This window comes from Canis aureus, chromosome 10 (genome assembly GCF_053574225.1).
Source record: "Canis aureus isolate CA01 chromosome 10, VMU_Caureus_v.1.0, whole genome shotgun sequence".
Lineage (NCBI taxonomy): Eukaryota > Metazoa > Chordata > Mammalia > Carnivora > Canidae > Canis > Canis aureus.
In genome coordinates this window covers 70,601,611-70,626,963 of record NC_135620.1, presented here as the reverse complement: position 1 = coordinate 70,626,963, position 25,353 = coordinate 70,601,611, and the positions used below count along the sequence as shown (strand labels likewise).

The following is a 25,353-nucleotide window of genomic DNA, read 5'->3' as shown; positions in this document are numbered from 1 at the left end:
CGCTATCTATAAGGCCAACCACCTCCACCTCCCTCTGCCCCTTTCTTCTATCTTTTGGGGAGGGTGTGAATCAATTTCATCTTTTCTCAGTAATATTTGTGGGGACATGCACGCTCTGAGGAGGACCTGAATCTACTATCACAGCAAGTGACGTGGTTAACACATCTGCCAGAGTCCTGCTGCTCACAAGGAAGAGAGCTGAGGCTACCCAGGCCTCTGTTCGTAAGCACCTGTGCGACTCCACAGAAGCCTTCAAGAAATATTAGGTGAGACGTCACTGGGCACTGGGGTCCTGCATTCAAAATAGAATAGCCAAAAAAAAAAAAAAAAGGAATAGCCATTCATTCAGAGACACAGTTGTGTGTTCATTCAACAAATATTTATCAAGTATGGGCCTGTGTTGGGCACTGGGGATTTCAATCTAATCTAATAAAAGAGAAGGAAGAGGCAATCTTATTGGCCTGGTCCAACAGTATTACCTACTTGGAGCCTTTCTCGATCTCTCCTTCACCACCAGCTAGAGTAGATCACCTCCTTCTCTGAGCCCTGGTGGTAAACCAGGTTCATGCCCCTAATAGAGACCTAAGGTTTCAGGGCTTCACTTTCAGCCTTTAGGAATGCTTTTTGGCTACAACTAGCAGAAAACCCATCCACCAGTGGCTTAAATAAAGCAGACACTTACTTCTGTGCCTAATAAGACAAGGAATCTGAGAATCCAGGGTAGGTCAGAGGTCCAGGAAATCCTTCAAGACCCCAGTCTCTTCCCAATTTTTGGTTCCTTCTTCCTAAGTTGTTAGAGTTTTTTGTTTTGTTTTGTATTGTTTTTTGTTCTTCATTTTCACGCTCATCATCTCAAGTTCCCACTATGGCCATAATAGGTGTTAAGTCCTCACACAACATACTAAAGAAGAAAGAAGGGCTGCAAGCAAAAAGGCTTTTCCTTCTGAGGTTCTGTCTTTTTTCTAGGAAATGAGGGTCACAAGCAGACCTCCCCTCTGATTTCTTTGGCCAGAACGGGGGCCAGAAACACTCATAAAGAGGGATAAAGAGGGATGAGATTGCCAGGACTGCCTTAGACATGTGGTGACTTACCCCGGGACTGGGGAGGAATCACTGCCCTTAACTACACCCCAGGGAAGGAGTGGGGAATGGCCATTGGGCTCTGAAGCCGGCCAACCTGGACCACCTGGTTCCCTTTGCTGGTCAGTCCCTCAGAGCCTCTGCATCTGCAATGCCTGCACCCCTCTTGCAGACACCCAAAGTGGTGGCTCCTCCTCTCCTCTCTCTCCCAGGAATACTGCACTTCCCATAAGGAGCTGGATAGCACTTGATAAATGTTTCTAAGTAAATGACAACCAAAATGGGGGTAAAAAAAAGGGGGGGGTTAGTTTAATGGAGGGTATGGGGAGAAGAATTTGGGAGAAATGTGTTCCATTGACTTAGTGAGCAAATAGGACCCAAAAGCAGGAGTTCTTTGCCAGGAGACCATGACTGAGTGTCATGACCCCTTGAAACTGTACAAAGCATTTTGCATCAATGCGTATATGAATTTCAGATGGCGTGTGTCCTTGGTTTCTATGGAATCCTGAAGGGTTCTGTAGCCACCAGAGGACTCGGAAGCCCCACCGCAAAAGGCCTACAACACCACCTCCCAAGCACCCATGGGCACACCAGCTGCCAGCGTCCTAGAGTGACCTGTAACCTGCCTGGGCAGAGCGCCCAGAGCTCCCAGGCCACCACTGGAGTCCTACGACTTTCCTCCCAGGGTCACAGACTCCATCTGTTCCATTTTTAAGAGGCCAGTCCAAATGGTGCTATTATTCTGTGTCCCAGCACAGCCTGGAAAGAGTCTCTCACCGTGACTCACCACTATCGGCTCCTGAACAATGGTCTGTGGGCTCCATCACTCACGCTTGCTGCCCCACGGGACTGGGAAAAGCTGGTTCTAGGTGAGTGGTCGTGTGGGCGGAATCCTGGGGGCAGGGGCGGGGGTGGAGGTAGAGCCAGTATCCACCAAGCACATGTACTCTACCCATGCGGAGGGGACAGGAATTTGCTTACAGATGCTGGAGGCTGGAGAGCTACCTGGCAAGTTCCAAGCAGCCTGTGCATGGCCCAAAGCTTGTACGTGGAAGTGGGGGACTAAAAGGAGCCCCTTGCTTCCCTCCCTCGGCAGGCAGCTCCTCCCCACCCATCGGGATGGAGAACAGGCTGCTGCTGAGTTGGCTTCGGGAGGCTGGGTGAGCTAACTGGAGGGTGGCACCCTCTCCCCGTCGTTCAGGCTGAGACCAGGCCCGGGAGAGGTGCCTCCGTTCAGCCTCTCCCGTCTGCACCTGGACGTCTTACGTGATCTCGGAAAACGTGTCTGGTTCTCAGTTGGTTTCCTTAAGGAGAAAGTTACGGGGCTGGTTTTTACTATTGTTTCCAGTTGGCTCTGATGGCATGAGGTAACTCGGGGAGGGTTCCAGTGAGGATCCCGGGAGGCCAGGGGGAGAGGTGCCTGGAGCACTAACGGGGGGCAGGGCGGAGGAAGGAGGCCCGCCCGGGCCTCTGGGCAGCTCCTACCTATGGCTTTCCAACCAGGCTGCTCTCTCCAACCAGAGAGCTTCGCCAGTATCGGGATTTACCCGCTCACCTCCTGACTCCGAACCTTGCAGAGGATGGGACCAGCAGCTCCACCTTTAGAAAGCTCTCCATGAAATTCTGGAGCAGCTGGTGTTGGGACCCAAGATCTGAGCCCACCCAGCATGCCGCTTGCTGACCGTCCCTTTCTAGCTGCTCCATGGCCTGCACCAGGCCACCACGGGCCCCACTTGGAAAGGAAAGGATAGGCCTTCTGAAGCCAGGAATCTCTCAATGCAATGGGGTCCAGAGCTCAGCCAGGTCCTCTGAGGGCAGCGGATCTCCGGCTGCCGGCTACCCCAAGGCCACTCAGCCCGCACACATGCCCCGCACCGCCAGTCCCCTCTGAGAGGCACCAACCCCAGGGGCACAGGCCTATCAAGATCCTGCGTGGAAATCCATCTGCCATTTAGCTGGCGATAGACACGAGACCAAGAGCAGTGTACTTATTATCACTGGAGAAAAAAAAATTGAATGGGTTTTTGAATAACCACGGAATGGCTCGCACAGTGTGCAGGAATTCATTATCAAAGTTGGCTCCGCTCCTCGCAGACGTGCCTTTGGCACTCTCAGCTCTGAGATTTGCATTCCTAGATGGAGGAGAGGGCCGCAGACAGCAGGCAGCTGAGACGGTGTGGGCAAGGGAAGGCTTCAGAAGCGGCCCGGGGGGTGGGGGGGTGGGGGGCTGGTTGCCTAGGAGAAAACCTCTATCAGCTGGAATTGTTTAGTTATAATGGCAGAGTCTATGTGGTCTCAGGGAAAAAAAAAAAAAAAAAAGCTATCTATTAGCATTCGTGGAGTGGCCCAGAGTTATATCTGATTTGGTGTCACAAGGAATCTTTCTCCGGCTCCTGATTCCGCTTTCCTCTGTGGGGGCTTCAGTCTTGGCCAGGCCCACCCAGCGTGGTGGCAGAGATGGTCACTGTGGCTCCGGGCGGATGGGCTACCGGCTTAGCCTCTCCAGGGAGAGAGGTCCTCTCTGTCCTAGAACATCCAGCAAAAGACTGGAAGGGCCATCTCACTGGCAGGTGTGACGTCTCAGAACAAGGCCCAGTGGCCAGGCCTGGTGCTGAGAGGTGAGGTGAGATGTGAACTGGCAGGATGGCAAAGGCTTCTCAAGGGAAAATCGGGTGCTGTTATTAAAAGGGCGAGGGTGGATGCTAGGGAGGCACTCGGTCGGTGTCCTTCCCAGCCACAGCAGCAATGAAAAGCACTGGCCCTGCCTTCTCCCACGTTCTATGCTCGTTTTCTACTACAGATTTTTCTAGATCATTATTTCTTTACTCTTCCCCACTGGTTTTGTGCTTTGGGGGAGCAGCCATGACTCCTATTATCCTGACACTAGTCGCCTCAACATCTACTGTATAGCAGGTGCTTAATAAACCCTAGTAGAATGGTATAAATAACACAGAACTGGGATTTTAAAATTCTGGAATTTTATCTTGATTCTGCCCCCAACTTGTATGTAAATTTGGAGGCAAGCCTTCTTCTCCTTGGGCCTCTTTCCGCTATACTAGGTGAGGGGTCAGCAAACTTTCTTTGTAGAGGGCCAGAGAGTAAATATGTTAGGCTATGTGGGCCACAGGGTTCCCAACTACTCAGCTCTGCCATTAAAACACAAGAGCAGAAAAAGGCCATATGTGAATGAACAGACATTGCTGTGTTCCTATAGCATTTTATTTACAAAAACAGGCGGTGGCCCACGTTTGGCATCTCTCTAATATGTGATTTCTTTTTTCCCCTTTCCTTTCCCTATCGCTGTGTGGCAGTCCACTCAAAAATTCAGCAGCTTAAAATAACAGCAATCATTTATTTTGCCCATGAATCTGCAATCTGGGAGACTTGTCAGATATACCTCCTCTCTGCTCCAGGCAGTTGCAGCTGAGGAAGCTGCACGGAAGCTGGAGGAGCCACTTCCAAGACAGTTGGCTCACATGGTTGGCAGGTCGGTGCTGGCTGTCCGCTGGAACTCACGTGGGGCAGGCGGCCGGGGGCTTGATACTGCTTCATGCGGGCTTCTTCATGGGGTTGCCTGGGCCCCAAAAGAAGTTGTTCTCATCCAACAGTTGGGAAGTAGAAGCTGTCAGAGTCTCAAGACCTGAGTTCAGAAGCTGGCGCAGTGGTGGACTATTGGCCAAGTAGTCACAGAGCCCACCTGGATTCAGGGCGAGGACCCACAGTTGCCACCTCTCGCTAGGAGGAATGAACTGCAGGGAAAGAATTTGCCGCCGTTTCCAACCTACCATAGTGAACTCTAAGGGCCCTGCTAGCTCAGCTGTCCCGTGGCTTGAAGGCTTGGATTCCAGGAACAACTGTCCGATTCCCTAAACTGACTCTGTAAGAGCATCACCGTCCCCCATACCTGAATCCCTCAGGTCCTTCGACCTTCATAAGGTCCCTGCAAGCTGTCCCTCTTCTCCATCCCGGCCGCCACCACTCAGAGCAGCCTGGATGTTGCAGTGGCCTCTTGGTTCCCGGTCTATCCACATCTGCTTCCAGAATTATCCTCCTAAAGCACTTCCTTGGTGCTCCCTAGTCAAAGTCGTCAGTGACTCCCTCCTACCACCTTGGGTTCCACTTCCTTTTCTAGCCTTACTTCTGAATCCTTCTTTTAGGCTGAAAGGTCACATCCTTTACCTGAAATTTCTAATTCCTTCTTCCACCCTTCTTGCTCCTGAAATGTAACCCAGCCTTTTAGAGCCAACTTCCAAAAACCCCTTGATGCTTTTCCTAATTCTTAGACTCTAATTGTATGGTTCTCATACAGCACGGGGCCTTCACCAGTCCTCGGCTACTGGTCTCTTTGTTGCTGTCAAATCTATGTCCTTGGATGAGCTTCCCGCATCCCATTATATCACATATACTTCAGTCACTCTGAATTATTTAGCATCCCTGAAAAGATCGAGCCTTTTGGAGTCCTGGGACCTTGGCCTGTGTTCTTTCCTCCCCCTACAATGCCCTCCTTGCTCTGTCTAGTTGAAACTCAGCTCTAATGCCACCACCTCCATGAAGCCTTCCCTCAATCCCTTCCTCCCCCACAACTGGTTAGGATGCCCTTACTCTGCACCCAGGGACCCCAGTGTTTCCCTTGACCATAGCAGCTATCACCCTGTGCTCATGACACCTTCACAAAAATGTCTGTTTTCTACTAGACTCTGCTGTCTTAGAGGGCAGAAATTTAGACTTTTTTTTTCTCTAGCAATGCCAATGCCTGGCACAGAGCCTGGCATATAGTTGGCATTCAGCAAGTGTTTATTGGATGGATAAATGTTTGCTCATTACTTTTTAGGCAATTTTGAAAAACAGAATAATAAACATTTAAAGTCCAATAACACACTGGGGAAAAAAAAAACCCAAACAGTTGTTAAAGACATAATAAAGACATAATAAAGAGCTCATATATCTATATTACAAAGATCCTTTATAAGCCAATGAGGAAAAACTTAACCTCTGGAGAACACTATGCTAACAACACAAAGTAGGAAAAAATAAGCACAAATGGCCAATAGGCACATGGAAAAAAATGTCCAACAAAGCCTTACAAATTAAACATTATCCCATTTTACGTTTCATATTAGTAAACACGAAAAGTGGCAATACGTGGTTGGAATGAGGTTGTGCGGAAGGGAGCACTTTGAACCACTGCTAGAACACCTTAGGCTCATTTTCACACGCTCTAAACATCTTTCACATGTGCAGCCCCTCCTAAGCCACCATTCTGCTCCAAGAATTTTAATTCCAAGGAGTTAATTGGTAATACATGTGCATCTTCACATCCAGGTCCCATTAATTCCTCAGTATTTTCGGATTGATCGCTCTGCCTCTGAGAACAGACTGACACTACAGTCGCAGGGGCTGACAGTATTTACCGCTCATGGAATCGTACCAATTTAGGGCCAAGAGCAGAAACTCCCCTAGTTTGGTGGTGGTCCAGTTATTGGACAGCAGCCTGGGGGAAGCATTTCTAGGGTTGCTATAATGAAGTTGGTCATGATTTATATAGGGTCAACAAGTTCCATCATCTGCTGTGCCAGTTGGAAAACACCCAGCAATTACTTGAAAGATCACTTTGGGAGGGCAATTCTGGCTTGGCAACTAGAAAAGAAAAGTATTTATTGAGCACCTTCTATGTGCCAAGAAGTTACTCCCATGACTTCATTGTAGCTCTTCTTGGGCAGCCATGATTGTCCTATTTTACCGATAGAAAGACTAAGATACAGTGTTAAGGAGGAAAACTAACATATGAACCAGGCATGCCCCACTCCACAAGAATTGCCCCTAAATTGCTATGTCCTTAAGAATTCAGCGCTTGGACATGCCGTTCATTGTTTATGCAAAGGAGATTGAGCATAGCTATTCTGGTCGTTCTCCATAAAATTGCGTTGAGTGAAATATTGTACAACACCCAGACACCCACGTTCCGTAGCCTCAAATCATCTCCCAGGTACATAATAATAGCCTATCATTCAAACGGGGAGGAAATAATCCAATTCTGAGCAGGAAGGGTGGAACAGGCTACTGAATGGATTCTCGCTTGGGGCATTTTCTTTAAAACAAGTTCTAAATCAAGGTACCTGAACATATTGTGATAATTGACTGGGGACAGACTGCCCTGCCCTGGCAACTTGGAAGGTCCTCTGAAATTATCCCTTTTTGCACATTTTTTTTTAAGAAAATAATAAAATTTATTTTATTTTTTTAAAAGATTGTATTTCTTTATTCATGAGACACACAGAGAGAGGCAGAGACACAGGCAGAGGGAGAACCAGGCTCCATGCAGGGAACCCAATGTGGGACTCGATCCCAGGACTCCAGGGTCATGCCCTGGACCGAAGGCAGATGCTCAGCCGCTGAGCCACCCAGGGATCCCTTTTTTGCACATTCTGTAAAATAAACATGCAAGCCCCAATGTGCATTTGCATCCACACCATAAGCAAACAATGATTATTTGGCTGATGCCTCATACCTCCACCCGAGCCACCTGTACTGGTTTTTCTGGCCTCTGAGGGGATCTATGGTGGATGTACTCGGACTGCACTGAGGTCTAGGACTGGGGTCTGCAGCAAAGAGGAGGGCAAGGAACCATTAGACTAGTTAGAAATTACTTAGGGGGTCTTTTGTTTTGTTGTTAGTATTGTTTGGGGGGATTAGTTCAATTCTCTGTTAAACTTTCCAAAAATACTTGGGTTTGGTTTGTTGGAGGTTCAACAAGTACATGTATTCAATTTGGAGGTTTTTTAAAAATTTGTTTAGGTTTGTTTTTGCTTGCTTTGAGTTCAAACACCCGCTTCAGGGACGCCTGGGTGGCTCAGCAGTTGGGCATCTGCTTTCGGCTCGGGGTGTGATCCCAGGGTCCTGGGTTCGAGTCCCTCATCAGACTCCTTGCACGGAGCCTGCTTCTTTCTCTGCCTGTGTCTCTGCCTCTCTCTGTGTGTCTCTCATGAATAAATAAATAAAATCTTTAAAAAAATACCTGCTTCAAAGGTCTGATGAAATGAAATATAAAATCATACACAGACACCCAGCAATAAAGCCAAGCAATATCGTTGTAGCTATTCTTGATAAAATTTAATGGTACCACTCACATCAGCTGTCTTCTTTTATCTTCTTGGTATCCCTGCCAATCCCCACTCTAGAGATGGGGAGTTTATTGTAAAAAGTAGTTAACTGACTTGTGGCTTGTCTGACATATCCAGTGGTTCTCAGTCTCCTTGTGGGAGAAGATGCCTTTGAAAACTGGAGTTTGGGGCAGGTCACTTGGAGGGAAAAGACTTCAAATGCAGTAATTATGGTATAATGGCTGCTAGAGTGGGAGAGCCATTAAAGGATGCTTTAATGACTGCTTCCTGGAAGGCACCCCCACCCCTCAACTATGCCCTTCACCACCTACACTCCTATAGTGCCCTGACCAGGCCCCATATCTAGCCCTGCATTGTCCCATATGGCAACCACATGCCACATGCCACATGCCACCAACGAGCACTTGAGATGCAGCCGTTCTGAACTGAGATGTGCTGTAAGTGTAACATACACACAGGGTTTTGAAAATGCAGTACAAGGAAGGAAGGTTGGGATCCCTGGGTGGCACAGTGGTTTGGCGCCTGCCTTCGGCCCAGGGCGCGATCCTGGAGACCCGGGATCGAATCCCACATTGGGCTCCCGGTGCATGGAGCCTGCTTCTCCCTCTGCCTATGTCTCTGCCTCTCTCTCTCTCTGTGACTATCATAAATAAATAAAAATTAAAAAATAAATAAATATTTCAAATTTCTAAAAAAAAAAAAAGGAAGGTAACATCTCAAACATTTTTTTTTCTTTTGTTTGCATGTTGAAAGAACATTCTCAATATATTCGGTTAAATAAAATGTCTTACAAAAATTCATTTCGCCTGTTTCTTTTAACTTCTTTTAACCAGAAAAGTTAAAATTACGCTACCAGAAAAGTTAGCTACCAGAAAAGTTAAAATTACGTATATTGTTCACGTTATATTTCTATCGGACCGTGCTGCTCTAGAGTTCAAGTTCTCCCATGTTCCGGAAAATACAGAAAAACACCTCATTAGAGCCAGCTTGATGTTGCTGTTGCCCTTTGCTTTTTACCTGTAATAGGGCAGTGCAAGGGACATGGTTCCTGAAAGATCTCACATGATTTAAGACAAATCCTGAGCAAGGAAAATGGGTACTGCCGCTTACCTGCTTAAGCCATAAATCAGGAGCATGAACCCAGAATACAACTCATCCCGGACCCTTTCCAGCTTGGAAATCATTCTTTCCACAGTGCGTTTTTTTTTTTTTTTTTTAATTTCAATTTAGGGGAATGTGCATCATTTCAAATTTTGCATGCAGTATGAAAGCTTAGTGAATATGTTTTATATCACAATGTTTAGAGTTCACAAAATCCAGATTCGCTTGGAGTACAGAGCATGTCCTGCTCTGCCCTGCATCTTATAACCACTCAGGGTTCGGTGGACGGAGGATACAGAGTAGCATCCTTTCTCAGGATGCTAGGTAAAACGTTTCTACATAGTGATTAAAGCTTCGCCCCAGGCAGGTAGAGACAATCCAGTGGCTGAGAAATGCTGAATTAGTCAGGACAGGGGCAGGGCAGGCTACAGGGCAGGGATGCCTTCTCACCCTCCACCTCGTGTATGATAGCAGCAGCCTTCTGAGTGTGAGCTTAGCACCCCCGATGGGGAAGGGACCTCAGAAGTCTCAGGGTGGCCCTCCACCCCATGCAGGAGGCTCGTTTGCACAAGGCTTGATGGTTGCAGCCATCTGGCTTCCGCTGGAACCTCTCTCTCGTAATGGAAAGCCCTCTCTCACTCCAAGGACCCAGGTGGTTAGGTTTGGGGGTTTGTTTTTTAACAGCTCTGGCTGTATAAAGTTCATGCTTGTGATGAAAAATGTGGTCAGGTGTTCACTCTGCGGTGAACTAAATGAGATCTAGACTTCAAAGCAACCCCCTTCCCCCAACAAGGATGAGTTTGAATTCAGCCTTAGCTATTTACATTTTTGCACTCCTCTGAACCAATTTCAGCACCAGTTGCTTCATAAAAAAAAGAAAGAAAGAAAGAAAGAAAGAAAGAAAGAAAGAAAGAAAGGAAGAAAGAAAGGGGCAGAGAGAAGGCTGAGGTACCTGTGCTGCTGTAAAGAGATGGGAGAGGGGCGGGGGAGGGTTCTCGGGATTCTAAGTGCTGTGCGTGCTGGTCCAGAGTCCCTACATCCTTAAAACAGGCAGGGGCCGCCTTCCCAGTGCCCAGCAAGCTCCTGCTCCCTCGGAGATGAAGATGCGTCGGCTATCACTCAGCCCCGCTCCCACCCGGGCATTTACACACTGATTTGTTCCCGTGTTTCCAGGTGCAGACGGTGGCGGGCAGCTGAGTAACGATCCGTGGGTGAGGACCGATCCAGGGTGGCCTTTGGGCATCGAGGAACAGGTGCGGCATGAGAGGAGGTGACCCAGAGTCCCGTGAGGGAGCAGAGACTCTGCAAAAACAGAGAGAATGAGACAGAAAGAGCACTTGATTTGGAGTCAGCCAGACGTGAGTATAAATCCTAGCTCTAAAAAAAAAAAAAAAAAATCCTAGCTCTGTCCCTCGCCCGCAGTGTGGCCCGGAGGAGGCCCGTCGTTGCTTTGCTTCTCCTGCATCTATAAAATGGGACCAACAATCTCTCCCTCACCACGTAGAGCGGTAGGTAAGGGCTCAGCATCCCGAGCCAGGCTGCAATTCATTAGCTGTCTGACCTTTGGAAACTCGTCTTGGGGCAGATTTGTGGAGGCACAATTGACATCTAAGAAGCCTCACATGCTGGCAGCGTACAGCTTTATGAGGTTGGACCCGCACAAACACGGGAAACTGTCCCCACAGTCGAGGCGACGAACACATGCGTCCCCCGCCAGCCAAGCTTCATGGTGCTGCCCCCACTCCTGGGCTCTCACCTCCAGGAAACCACGGCCCGGCTTTCTGTCCCACAGACCAGGCTGCATTTTCTTTGTTTAGTTTCAAATAGTTCCTATTGCAATGTCACCAAGGCCACCGATCTCGGACATCTAATGTCCCAGGAATCTCCCCTGATACGTGTTTACCTCTGACAGGGCAGTTTTCATCTCTAGAACCTCAGTTTGGGTATTTTGGTTTTTAAAAATATCTTCCTTGTACCTTTTTTTTTTTTTTAGAGAGAGAGAGAGAGAGCAGGGTGGTGGGGAGGGAGAGAGAGAACCTTAAACAGGCTCCGAGCCCAGGATCAACCCTGAGATCACCACCCTGAGACCAAGGTCTGGGCCGAAATCAAGAGCCCGATGCTTGAAACCAACTGAGCCATCCAGGCGCCCCTCTTCCTTGCATCTATTTACCATGTCTGATCTTCCTCTGGCTTCCAGAACATATGAAATAACGTTATAATGCCTGTTTTCCTGTTCTTATCTGCTAATTCTATCATCGATGTCATTTCTGGGTCAGGTGTGATTGATTTTTCTGCTTATTTTGCTGCTCTTGCTGGCTGGTCATTTCTTTCCTGGATGCCAGACACTGTACATTTTACCTGGTTGCGTGCTGGACATCATTGTCGGAAACAAACAAAAACAGATGTGAACAGATCCCATTTTCATTTAGTACACTTCTTACCAGCAATGATACAATGTACAGCCTTTTTTTGGTTTTGTTTTTATATTCTACTTTTTACACATTTAGTCCGTCCACTTAAACATTTTCTCTGGCCAGGCCACAGTTACCTATTTCTAAAATGTAGCTGTTTTTCTGGAATGTGATTCTGTTCCTTGGAAGCAGGTTTGTTTGTTTGTTTGTTTGTTTGTTTGCCTCCCCCCTCCCCTGGAAGCAGTTTGATCCTTTGAGGGCTTCCTTTTGGGCTTCCCTGGCAGGGCCAGAGCAGTATCAGGTGCTAATTCTCCACACTACCGAGGCAATGCCCTTCCCAGGCCTCTAACCGGCCCCACATCATGAGAGTTTCCCACGCTGGCCGTGGGTACAGGCACTAGTCCCATCCCGGGGGAGCTCTCAGCAAGCAATATTTCCTCTTACTCTCTTGGGCGGATCTTGCCTTGGACTCAGTTTCTTCACACTCAAGCAGTGATCGGTGAACTGGATACTCACGAATGACCCTCTGCAGGGAGCTCGAGGCCTCTGTCCCCGAAGCTCCCCTCCCTCTGGTGCTCTGCCCTGCAAACCCAAGGCACCCTGACTTCCTTGGACTCCCAGCGCTGCTGGAGTCCTCAACTCAAGAATGTGCTGGGCTCTGCTAGATTCCCTGGAACTGCACCTCGGAGTGGAAACTCCCCAGGCACCAAGCTGGAGCCCGCCTAAGGTTCGCCTCATTTGCTTCCCGTCTCTCAGGGCTCACTGTCCTTCGCTCACCGATAGCCGCCGTCCTGAGAGCTGTCGTTTGCTTTTCCAGTTATTTCAAGGAGAGCAAATCCGATGCCTGCCTGCTATTCCAGTTTGGCCAGAAATAGACGCCAGGAGAGTTACGTATTTAAATTCCCTGTGACTCCATTTCCTCCCCTATAAAATGAGAATAAGAATAGTGCCTATGTCACAGAGCTGTCGTCAGGATTAAAGGCATGAATACTGGAATCTAATGCATAATAATTGCTCAGTAGGTAGAAGCTGCCCCTTGTTGCTGCTAGATTCCTGTTGTTGTTGTTTATTGTTATTATCATAGGATCTGGGATCTATCTGTGAAACTCCTGAATTTTCGCTCCCAAGCTCAGTGCTTGACACTTCATTGGTATTAAATATTTGTGCCTTTACAATTCTAACCCAGACCTCTCCAGCAGATAACTACTCATCCTCTTACTTTGGAGCCAGCTAAGAATGACCTTTGAGATCTTTAACAGCCATAATTTCTATGCCTCAGAGATCTAATTGATATTCTCATCGAGCAAATTAGCATTTGCAGCAAACATACTTCACTCCAGATTTATTATGCTCCCTAAATTAATGTAACAAGGATATTCTGAAGAGCAAACCGGAGTTTAATTCATAGGAGTCTGGAGGTCAGTGTCTGAGTTAACTGGAGGAATTCAAGGCAGGAAAGAGAAAGCCGCTTTCTCTTGCCCATCTGGGCAAATGGGACAGAAAACTCGGTTCTCAAAAAAAGGAAACAAGCTATTTGGGATACGCAGTTGAATCAAAAAGAAATAGTGCCCATCTGGGCAAATGGGACAGAGAACTCAGTTCTCAAAAAAAAAGGGAAATGAGCTATTTGGGATATGCAATTGAATCAAAAGATATAGTGAGCCCAGCCCCACAGTGCCCCTCATCTCCCACTCCTGGCTCTCAGACGGCCTCCCTCGGTGCCATGTGGTTGGTGTCAGATGCGATGCTCATGACTCGTCACGGACCAGACATCCGACTGGGTCATCCTGGAAGCCTGGGGAAAGCCAGCACGGGAGGCAGGTCACAATGTGTCACCTGAACAAGAAGGATGTGCTCCAGGGCAGTGTCCGACAGTCTCTATCTCATTCTTCCCCTGAGACCTCTGCCACCACCTGCTTCCCAGACCAGAAATAGAGTCTGCTCGTGCTTTTCCATCTGCCCAGGTGGTGCGGAGACTTCCGGCTCCGTGGCTTACCAATCCCCAGACAGTCTCCTACGAGCCAGGAGCCCCCTGGTACTGCTTTATCTTGTGTAAGAAAAGCAACTTTATGTCATAGGAACTAAAACCCATATGCCCGAATCAGCGGTGACGACGGGTACGCTGGTTTCTCATAATAGTACATGCAGTTCATTAACAAACTCGCAGTTGCCCTTTTTTCCATCTCTAAAAGCAAGATAATCACGAACAGATTTTTCACAAATATCTACGCACTAAAAAGGATGAAATCAGGTCCCAAAGGTGGATTAGGGTTCATGGGTTATGAAAGAATCCATGATATTCGGGGATCATGCCTGCCCTCAAACCGAGGGCCATGGTTTAGGGCTTGCATCAATTTTTTTATTCAACAGTTATTAAGAAAAAATCTGAGATCATCTATTTCAGGGGGCTGCGGTTCAATAGGGGTCATAAGACAAAGACATAAATGATCAGAACTCAGGGTAGGAAATGCTTAGGGCTCGGAAGTTCATCGCCTAGCAGTTAAGATTTAGAACTTTGGAGTCAGACCTCCTGGGTTGAACCTACTGGTTGTGTCTTTGATGAGCTGCGTGTCCTTGGGCAAGTCGTTTTATTTCCTGAGCCACTGTATTTCCCACTGGCCTCCTCTTTGGTAAATTGGAGATAGGAGAGTGGTTGCGTGAATCAAACAAGGTGAGGTATGTAAGGTAGTTAGATCATTGCTCGGGGTCAGTTACCTCATCTTATTAATTGCTTTTCCAGGCCAAAGTAGGAGTAGATCCCAAACAGTTTCCCACAGAGGGTGGCAGTCACTTTGGTGGCTCCCTGGCCTGGGAGAGAGGGTGGGGTTGGGAAACTGGAACATTGTGCTCCTACTCCGTGCAGACCACAGATTTTTTTTTTAGATTTATTTATTTATTCATTTTAATTCATGAGAGACACACAGAGAGAGGCAGCGACACAGGCAGAGGGAGAAGCAGGCTCCCCGCGGGGAACCCGATGTGGGACTCGATCCCAGGACCCTGGGGTCACAACTGGAGCCAAAGGCAGATGCTCAATGCACTGAGCCCCCCAAGGCGTCTCGCAGACCACAGGTTTCAAGATAAATTCAGATTGGTTCTCCTTCCATCTGAAGGCCAGAGCAGCCTCGGTGTGGGCTACATAAGTTCTGTGTCCGCTGATTTTCTTGCCTCGTGCTCCTTATGCTCGGAGCTTGAACTCCCACCCGATATGCTAAGATGTCCTATCTCTGGGTGATGCAGCTTGTCCCAAACAGAATGTTCCCCTCTCTGTGGCTGCAAACTCACTTATGAATGGCATCATCTTTCCAGGGATTGAAGATGGAAAAATTACTGACACCCTCAGAAGCTCATTTTTCTCCTTTCCGGCGCCCTGTGTTGTTCACCATCCTGCCCATTGCCCCGTTCTGATCCCATACAATCAAGGCTTGTCCATTTGACGGGTTAAGTATTTCCTGAATCCACGCACACAGCCATGGCCCTCTCCAGGTCGTCATCCCCTTCTCCTGATGGGCTGCAGCAGCCTCCCCCCAACCCTGGTGTCTCGGCTGTGGCCTTGCCCGTTGTCCACCCATTCTCCTCTCTGGTGAGGCTGAATGAAATCCACCTGCGGGTCTATCCTGCTGTAAGTCTTCCATGACTCTCCATACAACCTCCATACAACCATCTCAAGTTTGTTTGGGGCCGCCATATGCTTAGTTAGAAATCCTACTTTCTAGTTTTCCTGGAAGCTTGTGACCAGGTTCTGGTCAAGGAGATGTAAACAAAAATCTACGGGCTGGGCTTCTAGGGAAGCCGTATTTTCCTGATTCAAAGGAAGGAATTCAACTGGTACAATGCACCTTTTTCTCTTCCCTGTTCCTGTCTGGTACCTGGGCAGATGCCTGTGGGAGGAGTCATCCTGATTGATCCCAAGAAGATGAAAGTCATCCCCTAAGGTTGGTGGAGCAGGAAGCTAGAGGAAGCCTGTTTGCCCAATGAGTTCCTGGACCAGCCACAGTCACCCGGGACCACCCAGCTCCTGATTTCTTGTTACGCAAGAAAGAGAAATCTCTGTTCGGTTGAGTAGCCGCATTTTGGTTCCTGTCACTAAAGTCCGCCTCGGCCTTAACTGATGTACCCTCTCCCATCATCTAGAGCTGCAGTTTGCTAACTTTTGTGAGCATCCAAATTGTGGGGGCACCTGATACAAATTCAGGGTGGGAACCTCACCCCAACAGATTCTAGTCTACGCGGATCTGCAGGAGGGTCTGCCACCGGTATTTACTGATGTGTCATGTAGGCCAATGAGAAAAGCACCAAATCCTGGAACTTACACTTAGATGGTTAAGGAAGGAAACATACAAATGCTGTGTTTATGAGGAATTTTAAGAACTGGCCTCTATAACTTCTCTGGTCTCATCTCTGGCCATTCCCACTGCTGTACTTGCCCAGAACCTTCCATTTGGTGACTTAATTTGTGCCGTTTCCATGTCTATGAAGCTCTTCCCACCTTTCTGGCCCTGGGCCTTTCCCAGACCACAAGATGTAGCTTAGGTATCACCTCACCCGGGGAGTCCTCCAGGAACACTCAGATTGTGCTTTTTGTTGACCACCGAGGAGCCCTTGAAAAGCTCCGGATGGAGAGAATGTTCCAGAAGGTGGAAGGGAGGAATGGAAGGATGTGTTTGTGTGGTCAGATTTACATGCCCATCTGCTCCCAATGCTTTGGCTTGAATGGAGGTAGGAGGGCGGAGACTGTAAATTGTATTGGTTTTTGTTTCGACCCTTCATTTATAATAACTCCTAGAGACTGGGATCTGCAGCCAGAGTGAAGGCGTGCCTCAGAAAATTATTAATTTTAGTGGGCTGTTCTCTCCTTTTCACTTTTCATTTACATTTTGAGAGTTAGAGTCAACACCAAGCATAATAGAAGCAATCAGATAGGCTCCAGTGGAAACCAGGAACATCTAATTAAATCCTTATATTTGCAGGTCTGGTTCTCAAGGGAGGAAAAAAACATGTGACTGGCTTGATATTTATAGAGTGCATTCATTCATTCAATATGCATTCACTCATTTATTCACTCTCTCTGCGCTGACAAGATTCTCTTGGTTACAAATAAAAGAAACAGAACTCAAGCTGTGTTAAGTCAGACAAAGGAAATTCACTGGCTCCTGTACTTGGACAGTCCAAGAATTCAACTGGCTTCCCACACTGGGGGCTTAAATTATGTCCCCAAATGTGTCCTCCTCTTCTGTTCCTTCTTCCTCTCTCCTCATTTTCCTTCTTCCTTTCTGCTGCCTCTCCTCTTCCCATCTTTTGGTCAGGCTCTTTCCTTGTGGCAAGTAAAGGAGCCTCCAGCAACTTCAAATAAACATCCCAACAGGTTAGCACAAACATTATCCACTGCTAGAACCAACCAAAAAATCCCAAGGTGAACTCTAATCTGGCTTGTGTTATATGTCTCTACCTGAAACTGATTTCTGTGGCCAAAAGTTTGGAATAGTCTGATTAGCTTGGGCTGGGATATATGCCCAGGGTAGAGAATGTGAAGAGTCAAGTCCAACCCCACCTATCACAGGGAATGTGTACAGGATACTGAAGAGACATAACCACAAATTCCACAATCCCATCCATCCAACAATCCATCTATCCACCCATCCATCCTTCCATCCATCCACTCATCCAATCATCCATCCACCACCTATCCTCCCATCCAACCACCCATCCTTCAATCTTCCATCCATCCATTTGTCCATCTTACAAGCATTTTTAGAGCCTTTTCTATGCTTGGCACCGTACAGGCACTCATGTCAGGTCATCTACCACACAGCTACTGGGCAGGATGAGGACTTAGCTAGCACAAAGCTTAGCCCAAAGTAGTGTTTGAGTAAGTGTTTGAATGGATCAATAGATGACCTGAATCTTAAGTCTGGGTCCCTAGGATGATAATGCCCCTGTTGTAAAATGAGAATATGGGCCTGAAAAGTGGCTCTGGGGTGAATGGAGCTATGCCAGGCAGAGTGCTTGATTGAACCTCATGATTGATGGTTCACTTCCTCTCCCCTGATTGCAGGAGCGCCAGGCAAGGATGGGAATTCTCTGCTGTTCTACACTGTCAGTCTCAGAGACTGGGGATGGAGGCAATTATTCTGAGCCATCAAATGAATAAATATTTTGGAATGAGAGTCAGCAGGGAGATGTGATGGGATTTAAATGCTGATACAATATGCCGGGCTGCTTTCAGGAGCCCTTAGTCAGCGGGCAGAGCTGGGATTGGGCAGGCAAGAGTCCCCCAGCCAGGGCACTAGCATACCAGTAACTCGGGTCCTCAGTCCCTTCCCCTCTCTCAGGGGATGCTCCCAGGGAAAGGAAGGACACTCTGTCATTTAGCCTCTATGTCCACCAGCATTTGGATCATGTCAGTGGGCACTCGGTCTCTCCACCAGTGATGGGAAGTCTCCTGGTGATGGAGACATAGACTTTGCTGCAACAAAGTCCCCCTCTAAGCTTGCCACCCAGCATTAAATAAACATTAGCCCCACGGGTTGAGCGGGGTCGAAGCTCAGAGTTGGTTGTAGAATAGGATTTTTATGAGCATTCTCAATTTTCAGTGAATTCATTTTTTTGTTGGATTGTTAATTCACTCATAAATTTCTTTCTGCCTTCATTCATTCACCCAGCAATCATCGGTGAGGTGTATTATTAATGCTGCATCCAGATTCTTATTGTTTCTGTGCTCTACACCGGCTTCTTAGGTGGTTCTTCCCTTCCAGCGGCCCACATCTGTGACTCTTACCAACCCTGCCCTTGGGGATGTACGTCCTCCCCATTCCCAGGGTGCCTTGAACCAGTGACTGCAACTTATATTCCAGTGGCCCATAGGATTGGGCCGAAGCTGCCTGGGAGGGATTTTGTCTGAAGTCACATTCCTTCCCAGAAGGCTGGGGCTAGGGTGAAGCAAGTGACATAATGGCGCATCAAATTTAAGGGGACACTCACTCTGAGATTCGTGCACCAACGTCCACAGTTTTGCATCCTGGGTGCCTCACGCAGCTCCCCAGGCTCTTGCCCTCCTCCCCTTCCCTGTCTCATCCCCGACTCCCCTGGGAGTGCTTCATGATACCTGGTGTCCGCACACCTGTGCTCGGGCTCTGTTCATGGAAGCCTGGACAAAGTCCACTAAGCACCGTGTGCTGGAAACTGTCCTGTCTGCAGAGAGAGGCACGGGACATGGTCTCTGCCCTCCCAGAGCTTGCATTTCTGGGGGGACCACGTGGGGCAAGGCCCCCTCTCCGCATATAACCCTGCTACCTCTGGGTGCAGTCCTGAGGAAGGGAGAAGCCCACCCGGGCGCGCCGTGTACCGGCTTCAGCTGCCCGGTTACTTAGAGCTGCCCCAGGCTGCTGCTTTGAGGAGGATCACAGCATAGGGAAGATTAAAACACTTTTTAAAATAATTGGTTTTGTACAGTCAGTTGCTGCACACGTCCTCGGATTTGCATGCTTTAAAGGCAAAGAGATTTGTTCTTAATTAACTCATCTTGCAGTACTTGGATGAGAGGTTTAGTGCAATCCTGGCTGCAGGGGGACACTTGCCTCTTGTCACCAAAGTGCCTTAGTGTGGAGATAGGGCGTGAGGCCAAGGCATTCTGAAGCCTCCAGGCAGAGGAACCATGGAGTCAACAAAGGGATTTCAATCTTGGAGTGACCCTCAGGGACTCCCCCCCTGCAAAATTCACCTTGTAGTGGGTGGAACTGTGTCCCCCCAAATTCATGTCCACCTGGACCCTGAGCAGCAAGTCAGAGCCACGGACTGGGAATCAAGAAATTGCACAGAGTGGCAACTGGCTGGCGACCCTGATGCGGCCCCTGCCAGCCTCTCGCTAAATCTTTGTCTAGACAAAAAACAAGAACGAGAACAAAGTTCCCAGCAACCTTAGATGGAGCTTCGAATTACAGCCAGAGTGTGCAAGGAAGTGACACTAATCCGAGGCTACTGCTGCAGGGGACCCGGGTAAAACCCACCTAGGCTTAGGTAGGGGGTACGGTGGACCCTCCTTTTGGTCCAGGTAAGAGAGCGAGCCAGGGACAGTGGCCGCAGAGAGGAGCTCCTGGAGCCTAGCCCCCGTGCAGGCTCTGGTGCAGCAGGTGTGGGAGGAGGCCGAGGCTCCGTGTTTCCCAGCACCTTCCGGGCCGGGCCGGCAGGTGCAGCTTGGGATAACGGGGCTCCCGGTGGCCTGGGAATGGGGCGCCGGGCCTGGGAGGGGATGCAGTCGGCCTCAAGGGCAGCTCCCCGGGGAGGCAGCTGAACCAAGCCGTGACTTCTTGCAGACCATCCGTGATGGATGGAGGGGGGGTGGGGGGGTGGTGCAGGAGGATGTCGCCGCCCCGCCCCATGACCCCAGACCTGCCAGGCACTGGGCTGGCGGTGCCGCTGGTCAAGGCTCCAGGGCAGCGCTCGCTCGCTCTCCCCTCCACCCCCCCGCCCCCGGCCGGCAGGGCCAGTTCCTAGGCCTGGACCCACACATCTCTGCAGCGCAGCCTCCTTGGCCAGTGGTCCCCTTCGGCCTCGCCACTTGGGACAGACTGAATGTTCCTGCCTCTGCCACCTGACTCCACAGCGTGATGAGGCCTGGCGGTGGCATCTTTGGGACGTACCTAGGGGTGGATTAGGTTATGGAGTGGGGCCTCCTTGTAAAGGGAGGAGGAGACACGAGGTCCGGCTCTGTGCAGCTCCCGAGGAGCCAGCGGGTACGTGGCCCTCCTGGGAACCGCTGCACTGCCCCCCGACCTCAGGCTGCCCGTTCTCCAGAAGCGCAGCAGCACAGTCCTGGGCCCGGAGCCACCTGGTGCACAGCATCCTGCCTCCCACCCCCCCCCCCACACACCTCAGTTCTGGGGCCTGGAGCCACCTGGTGTATGGCATCCTGGGACAGCAGCCGGGGGCAGGCCGGTAGTAGGGGCACCAGGCCGGGCTCCCAGGCCAGAGGAGGGGGACCAGCTTCCCTGTCCCCGTTTGCCTGCTGGTCTGTCTGCTGCCCCGAAGCGGCCCGGTCCTGCACGTCCCACTGGTTGGGGCTCCGGGCTGGCGGCGCCCCCTGTGGGATGCCAGCAGCCCGCAGCTGCACCTGCTCTCCGGGTCCTGCCCGCAGTCTGCCTCCGTGCTCCCGGGGGTCTGCCTCCGAGCAGCCAGCCCCTGACAATCCCAAGGCTCCCCGCTGGTGCCCGGACCTGGGCTGCCTTCGCCGCCTGCAGGGCAGGGCTCTCTGCACCACCTCCTCCTCCTCGTTCCCTTTGTTGGTCCTCCCGCACTCATGAGGATAATTCCCTGTATTCAATTCTCTCTGTTAGAAAACACAGTTGTTTCTGTTTCCCCGATGGGCTGCAGGGGAGCTGCTCGGGTGGCCTGGATTCTGCAGTGACGACGTGGCAGGGGCTCGGCCAACCTGCGGCAGACACATGGTCTGAGTGGGAAATAGACCCTGGCGCTGCAGCCCGTCCAGATTTCTGGGGTCATTCTTTTAGGCAGCACAAGCCAGACTATCCCGATGCACACAGGAGCCTTGAAGTCACGTGGTCCTCCCACTGGCCTCTTTGGGGAGGACTCTCTCATAGCGCCGGTGGCCGGAGAACCACACCCGGAGCAAGCTACAGTTTGGCAATTTTTCAAATGCCCCAAAGTCTGAGCAACTATTGCTGCATGTGAAACTCAGCAAAAAGGAAGCCTGGGTGGCTCAGCGGTTGAGTGTCTGCCTTCAGCCCAGAGCATGACCCCGGGATCCTGGGATCAAGTCCTGCATCGGGCTCCCTGCAGGGAGCCTACTTCTCCCTCTGCCTGTGTCTCTGCCTCTCTCTGGGTCTCTCATGAATCAATAAATAAAACCTTTAAAAAAAAGAATCTCAGTAAAAGAGAAAAACCTAGAGTTTAAGCATGACTATTTTTACTGCATAAAATTTTTTTATAAATAAATAAGGAGGAGACAAATACCCCCGTGGAAAAATGACCCAAGGTACGCAAGGGGAAATGCTCAATTTTACCAGTCATCAATCAAAATTTCAAGTATGTAAAAACAAAAACAAAAACAAAAACAAAACAAAACAAATTTCAAGTATGTAACCAAAGACACAAATCAGTAAAAAATTCAAGTATGTGATACCATTGTCTTAAGTTGAATGGTGTCCCCCTCACAACTCTGCAAAAGAGAATATATTGAAAGCCTAACCCTCGGGTACTTCAGAATCTGATCTTATTTGCAAATAGTGTCTTTGCAGACGTAGTGAGTTACTGGAGTAGGACAGGTCCCTGATCCGCTCTGACTCACGTCCATATAAGCCGGCCGTGTGAAGACAGACCCGGGGAGAAAGCTGTGTGGCCATGAGGGTGGAGACTGGAGTGAAGCGATGCAAGCCGAGGAGCCAGAAGGCCGCCGGCAAACTGCCAGAAGCCAGAAAGAGGAGGAAAGATCCCTCTGCAGTTTTCAGAGGGAGGACGGTCCTGCCAACACCTTGATTTGGGACATTAGCCTTCAAAACCGTGACACAATAAATTTCTGTTATTTTCAGCCACACAGTTTGAGGTACTTTGTGAGAACAGCCCTAGAAAACCCATAAAACCATTTTTTGTTTTTCGTATTGGAAACGAATAAATTACCGAGGGCTTCGTAGAATGTTCACGAGGAGTGAAGCACAGGCATTTTTATGCGTGGTTGTTGGGAGACCAGACTTGAACAGTTATTTTTGACAGGTCAATTGGCAAAATGTATCAACATGAGCCTTAAAAATATTTATATATCTTTTGACCTGGCAGTTATATTTCTACAAATTTATCTGGAAAACCAAGAAGACAAAAAGGTGATTACAGCCAAGTTGATAATAGGGAGTTAAACGTAACCAATGTGTTCAACAAGGGGGGATTGCTTAAATAACTCATTGCATATTCTCTGCAGTCATTAAGAATGAGAATGTAGGGGTGCCTGGGGGGCTCAGTCGGTTAAGTGGCTGCCTTCAGCTCAGGTCATGATCCCAGGGTCCTGGGATCCAGTCTTGACATCGGGCTCCCTGCTCAGTGGGGAGTCTGCTTCTCCCTCTCCCTCTGCCCCTTCCCCACCGCTCATGCTCACTCTCTCAAATAAATAAATAAAATCTTAAAAAAAAAGGAATGAGAATGTAGTTTTAAATGTATTTTCATAAAAAGGGGATGTATAACCTATCATTGGAATGATAGAGAAATTTAAATGATTGAGTGTCTGCCTTCAGCTCAGGGTGTGATCCCGGGGTCCCGGGATCGAGTCCCGCATCGGGCTCCCTGCGTGGAGCCTGCTTCTCCCTCTGCCTGTGTCTCTGCCTCTCTCTCTCTCTGTGTCTCATGAATAAATAAAATCTTAAAAAAAAAAAAAAGAAATTTAAATGATAAAGCACATATGTAAGATGATCCTGATTTTTGTCGGAAATGATGTATATATTTATACATATGTACATATGCAAAGAGAAATGTCTCCCGGGTTTAGTAAAATACTTGGCAATTGGTAGACACCATATAAACATTTATTGAATAAATTAATGAATAATTGGTGCTCGCTTTGGCAGCACATATACTAAAATTAATGAATAATTAAATGAGTAAAAGTTATAAACCAAACATGTTAACATTAACTTTCTGTTGGTGGTGAAATTATGGGTGATCTTTTTTTAAAAAATGTTTTCATTCTTTTTGAATTATAATTACTTTTCTCATTTTTATACAATAAGCAGGCATTATAATTTTAATAAGAAGAGGGGAAAAAAAAACCAAATCTTAGTTTTCTGTTTCAGTTCTGTCCTCAACTTATTTTCAGATCTGAGACCCCACAACTCCAACACTGCCCTCATGCCTCAGTCCCCAGAAGGGAGAGGTTGGTGAGATGACCCCCAGAACCTTCCTCGGTGGCCTGGTGGAGGAGAGGAGGCATGGAAGGCTCTACCAAGGAGGAAACGAGAATGAACTAGAACCAAGAACAGAAAGCTTCTGAACGAGCTGGATGCAAGCAGGAAGGTGAGGGAGCCGCGGGCCACAAACCCTGCCAGAGCATCAGAGGTGGGCAGGAAGCACTTACAGAGCTTGCCCAAACCCTGTTGGCATCACTGGGCCTGAAGCCACATCGCATCTGATTCCTGGTTTATAAAAAAGCCCACAAAGAAACAAAGCAAACAACAACAGCAAAGAAAGAACCAAAAGTTACCAGTATAAATGTTGGCTTAGAAGGCCCCAAAGGCTGACTCTTGAGGGCTGTAGAGTTCCAAGGCTCAGTGCAGCCACTTTGCAAACAATCTAGCAGCTTGGAAAGCACAGAGCTACCATAGGACCAAGAAATTCTACTCCTGAAAGAAATGGAAACATATGTCCACACAGAAGCCTGTACGTGAATGCTCAAAGCAGCGTTGTTCCCGATAGCCAAGAGTGGAAACGACTCGAATGTGCCTCAACTGATGCGAGGATCAGCAAAGAGTAGTATAGCCATACGGTGGGATAGCATTCAGCCATGAAGAGGAACGGAGAACGAATATATGCTATAACCTGGAGGAAACTCGAAAACTTTACACTAAGTGAAAGAAACCAGTCATAAAGGCCAAATAATTATATAATTCCATTTCCATGAAGTGTCCGGGATAAGCAAGTCATCTCTAGAGACAGAAGGTAGTCTGGTGGTTGTCTAGGATACAGGGGACAATAGATTGGGGGGTTGATGGCTAACGGATATGGAGTTCTTTTTGGGGTGATCGAGTATGTTCCAAAATTGACTGCAGAGAGGATTCACAATACTGTGAATGTATTTACAACTACAGAGTTGTTCACCCTAAGTGGGAGAGTTGAATGGTGTATGAATAATACTTCAATGAAACCATGATTTAAAAGAAAAGAGGATAAAACTTCTAAGGTTGTCTTTTCCTAATCCACATCATCAGATAATCCTGCAGGCAAGTGTGTCATTAACCACCATATATTAGCGACATCCTCTATACCCAGCAAGGGTGCTAACCATGGCCTGGGGTTAGAGGACACAAGACATGTAGCTCAGTCACTGCGGCCAACAGCCAGCTGACCAGCAGACACGAGATGAGGCCATGTGAGCTCATGCACCTGCCGGCCGCCCCGCCCATCGACCTCTCCTACCGGAAGGAGCCCAGCAGAGATGAGCCAAGCAAGCTGGGCCAGACCAGAAAGACTCCCAGCTGACCTGTAGAAGTGTAGGCTAAATAAGAGATTGTTGGTCAAGGTGCTGTGTTTTTGGGGATCATTTGTTACAAAGCAGAAACTAACCGGCACACTTTGGGTACAAATGTGTGAGAGTTCCTCCAGGGAATATACCAAGCTACAGAGCTGCTAAGTTTGGTACCTCCTCAAGCGTGCTAGATACTTCCAGGTATTTTCCATGGCGATCATGCCCCTTTACACCCCACTAGCCCTGCAAGTGGGTTCCTCTTATAGCACGGTCCCGTCAATACTTGGTAATGTCAGATATTTTGATTTTTGTCGACCTGGCAGGTATGAAATGGTATGTTATTGATTTTTTTTAAAAAAGATTTTATTTATTTACTCATGGGAGATACACAGAGAGAGGCAGAGACACAGGCAAAGAGACAAGCAGACTCCCTGCGGGGAGCCCAACAATCCCAGGACCC

General features: G+C 48.6%; 1 long non-coding RNA gene across 3 annotated transcripts; it reads left to right on the top strand.

Moving 5' to 3' along the window:
• Window positions 1–1,566: 1,566 nt before the first annotated feature.
• LOC144322716 (uncharacterized) lies at window positions 1,567–25,210 on the top strand. Of its 3 annotated transcripts, XR_013388349.1 has the most exons (4): window positions 1,567–1,949; window positions 10,476–10,660; window positions 15,023–15,153; window positions 15,591–15,778. It is a non-coding gene; the product is annotated as an uncharacterized LOC144322716 (long non-coding RNA). The 3 variants fall into 3 exon arrangements; XR_013388350.1 differs by lacking the exons at window positions 15,023–15,153; window positions 15,591–15,778 and adding an exon at window positions 23,529–25,210 and having other exon boundaries at window positions 1,589–1,949; XR_013388348.1 differs by lacking the exon at window positions 15,023–15,153 and having other exon boundaries at window positions 1,590–1,949.
• The last annotated feature ends 143 nt before the right edge of the window (window positions 25,211–25,353 follow it).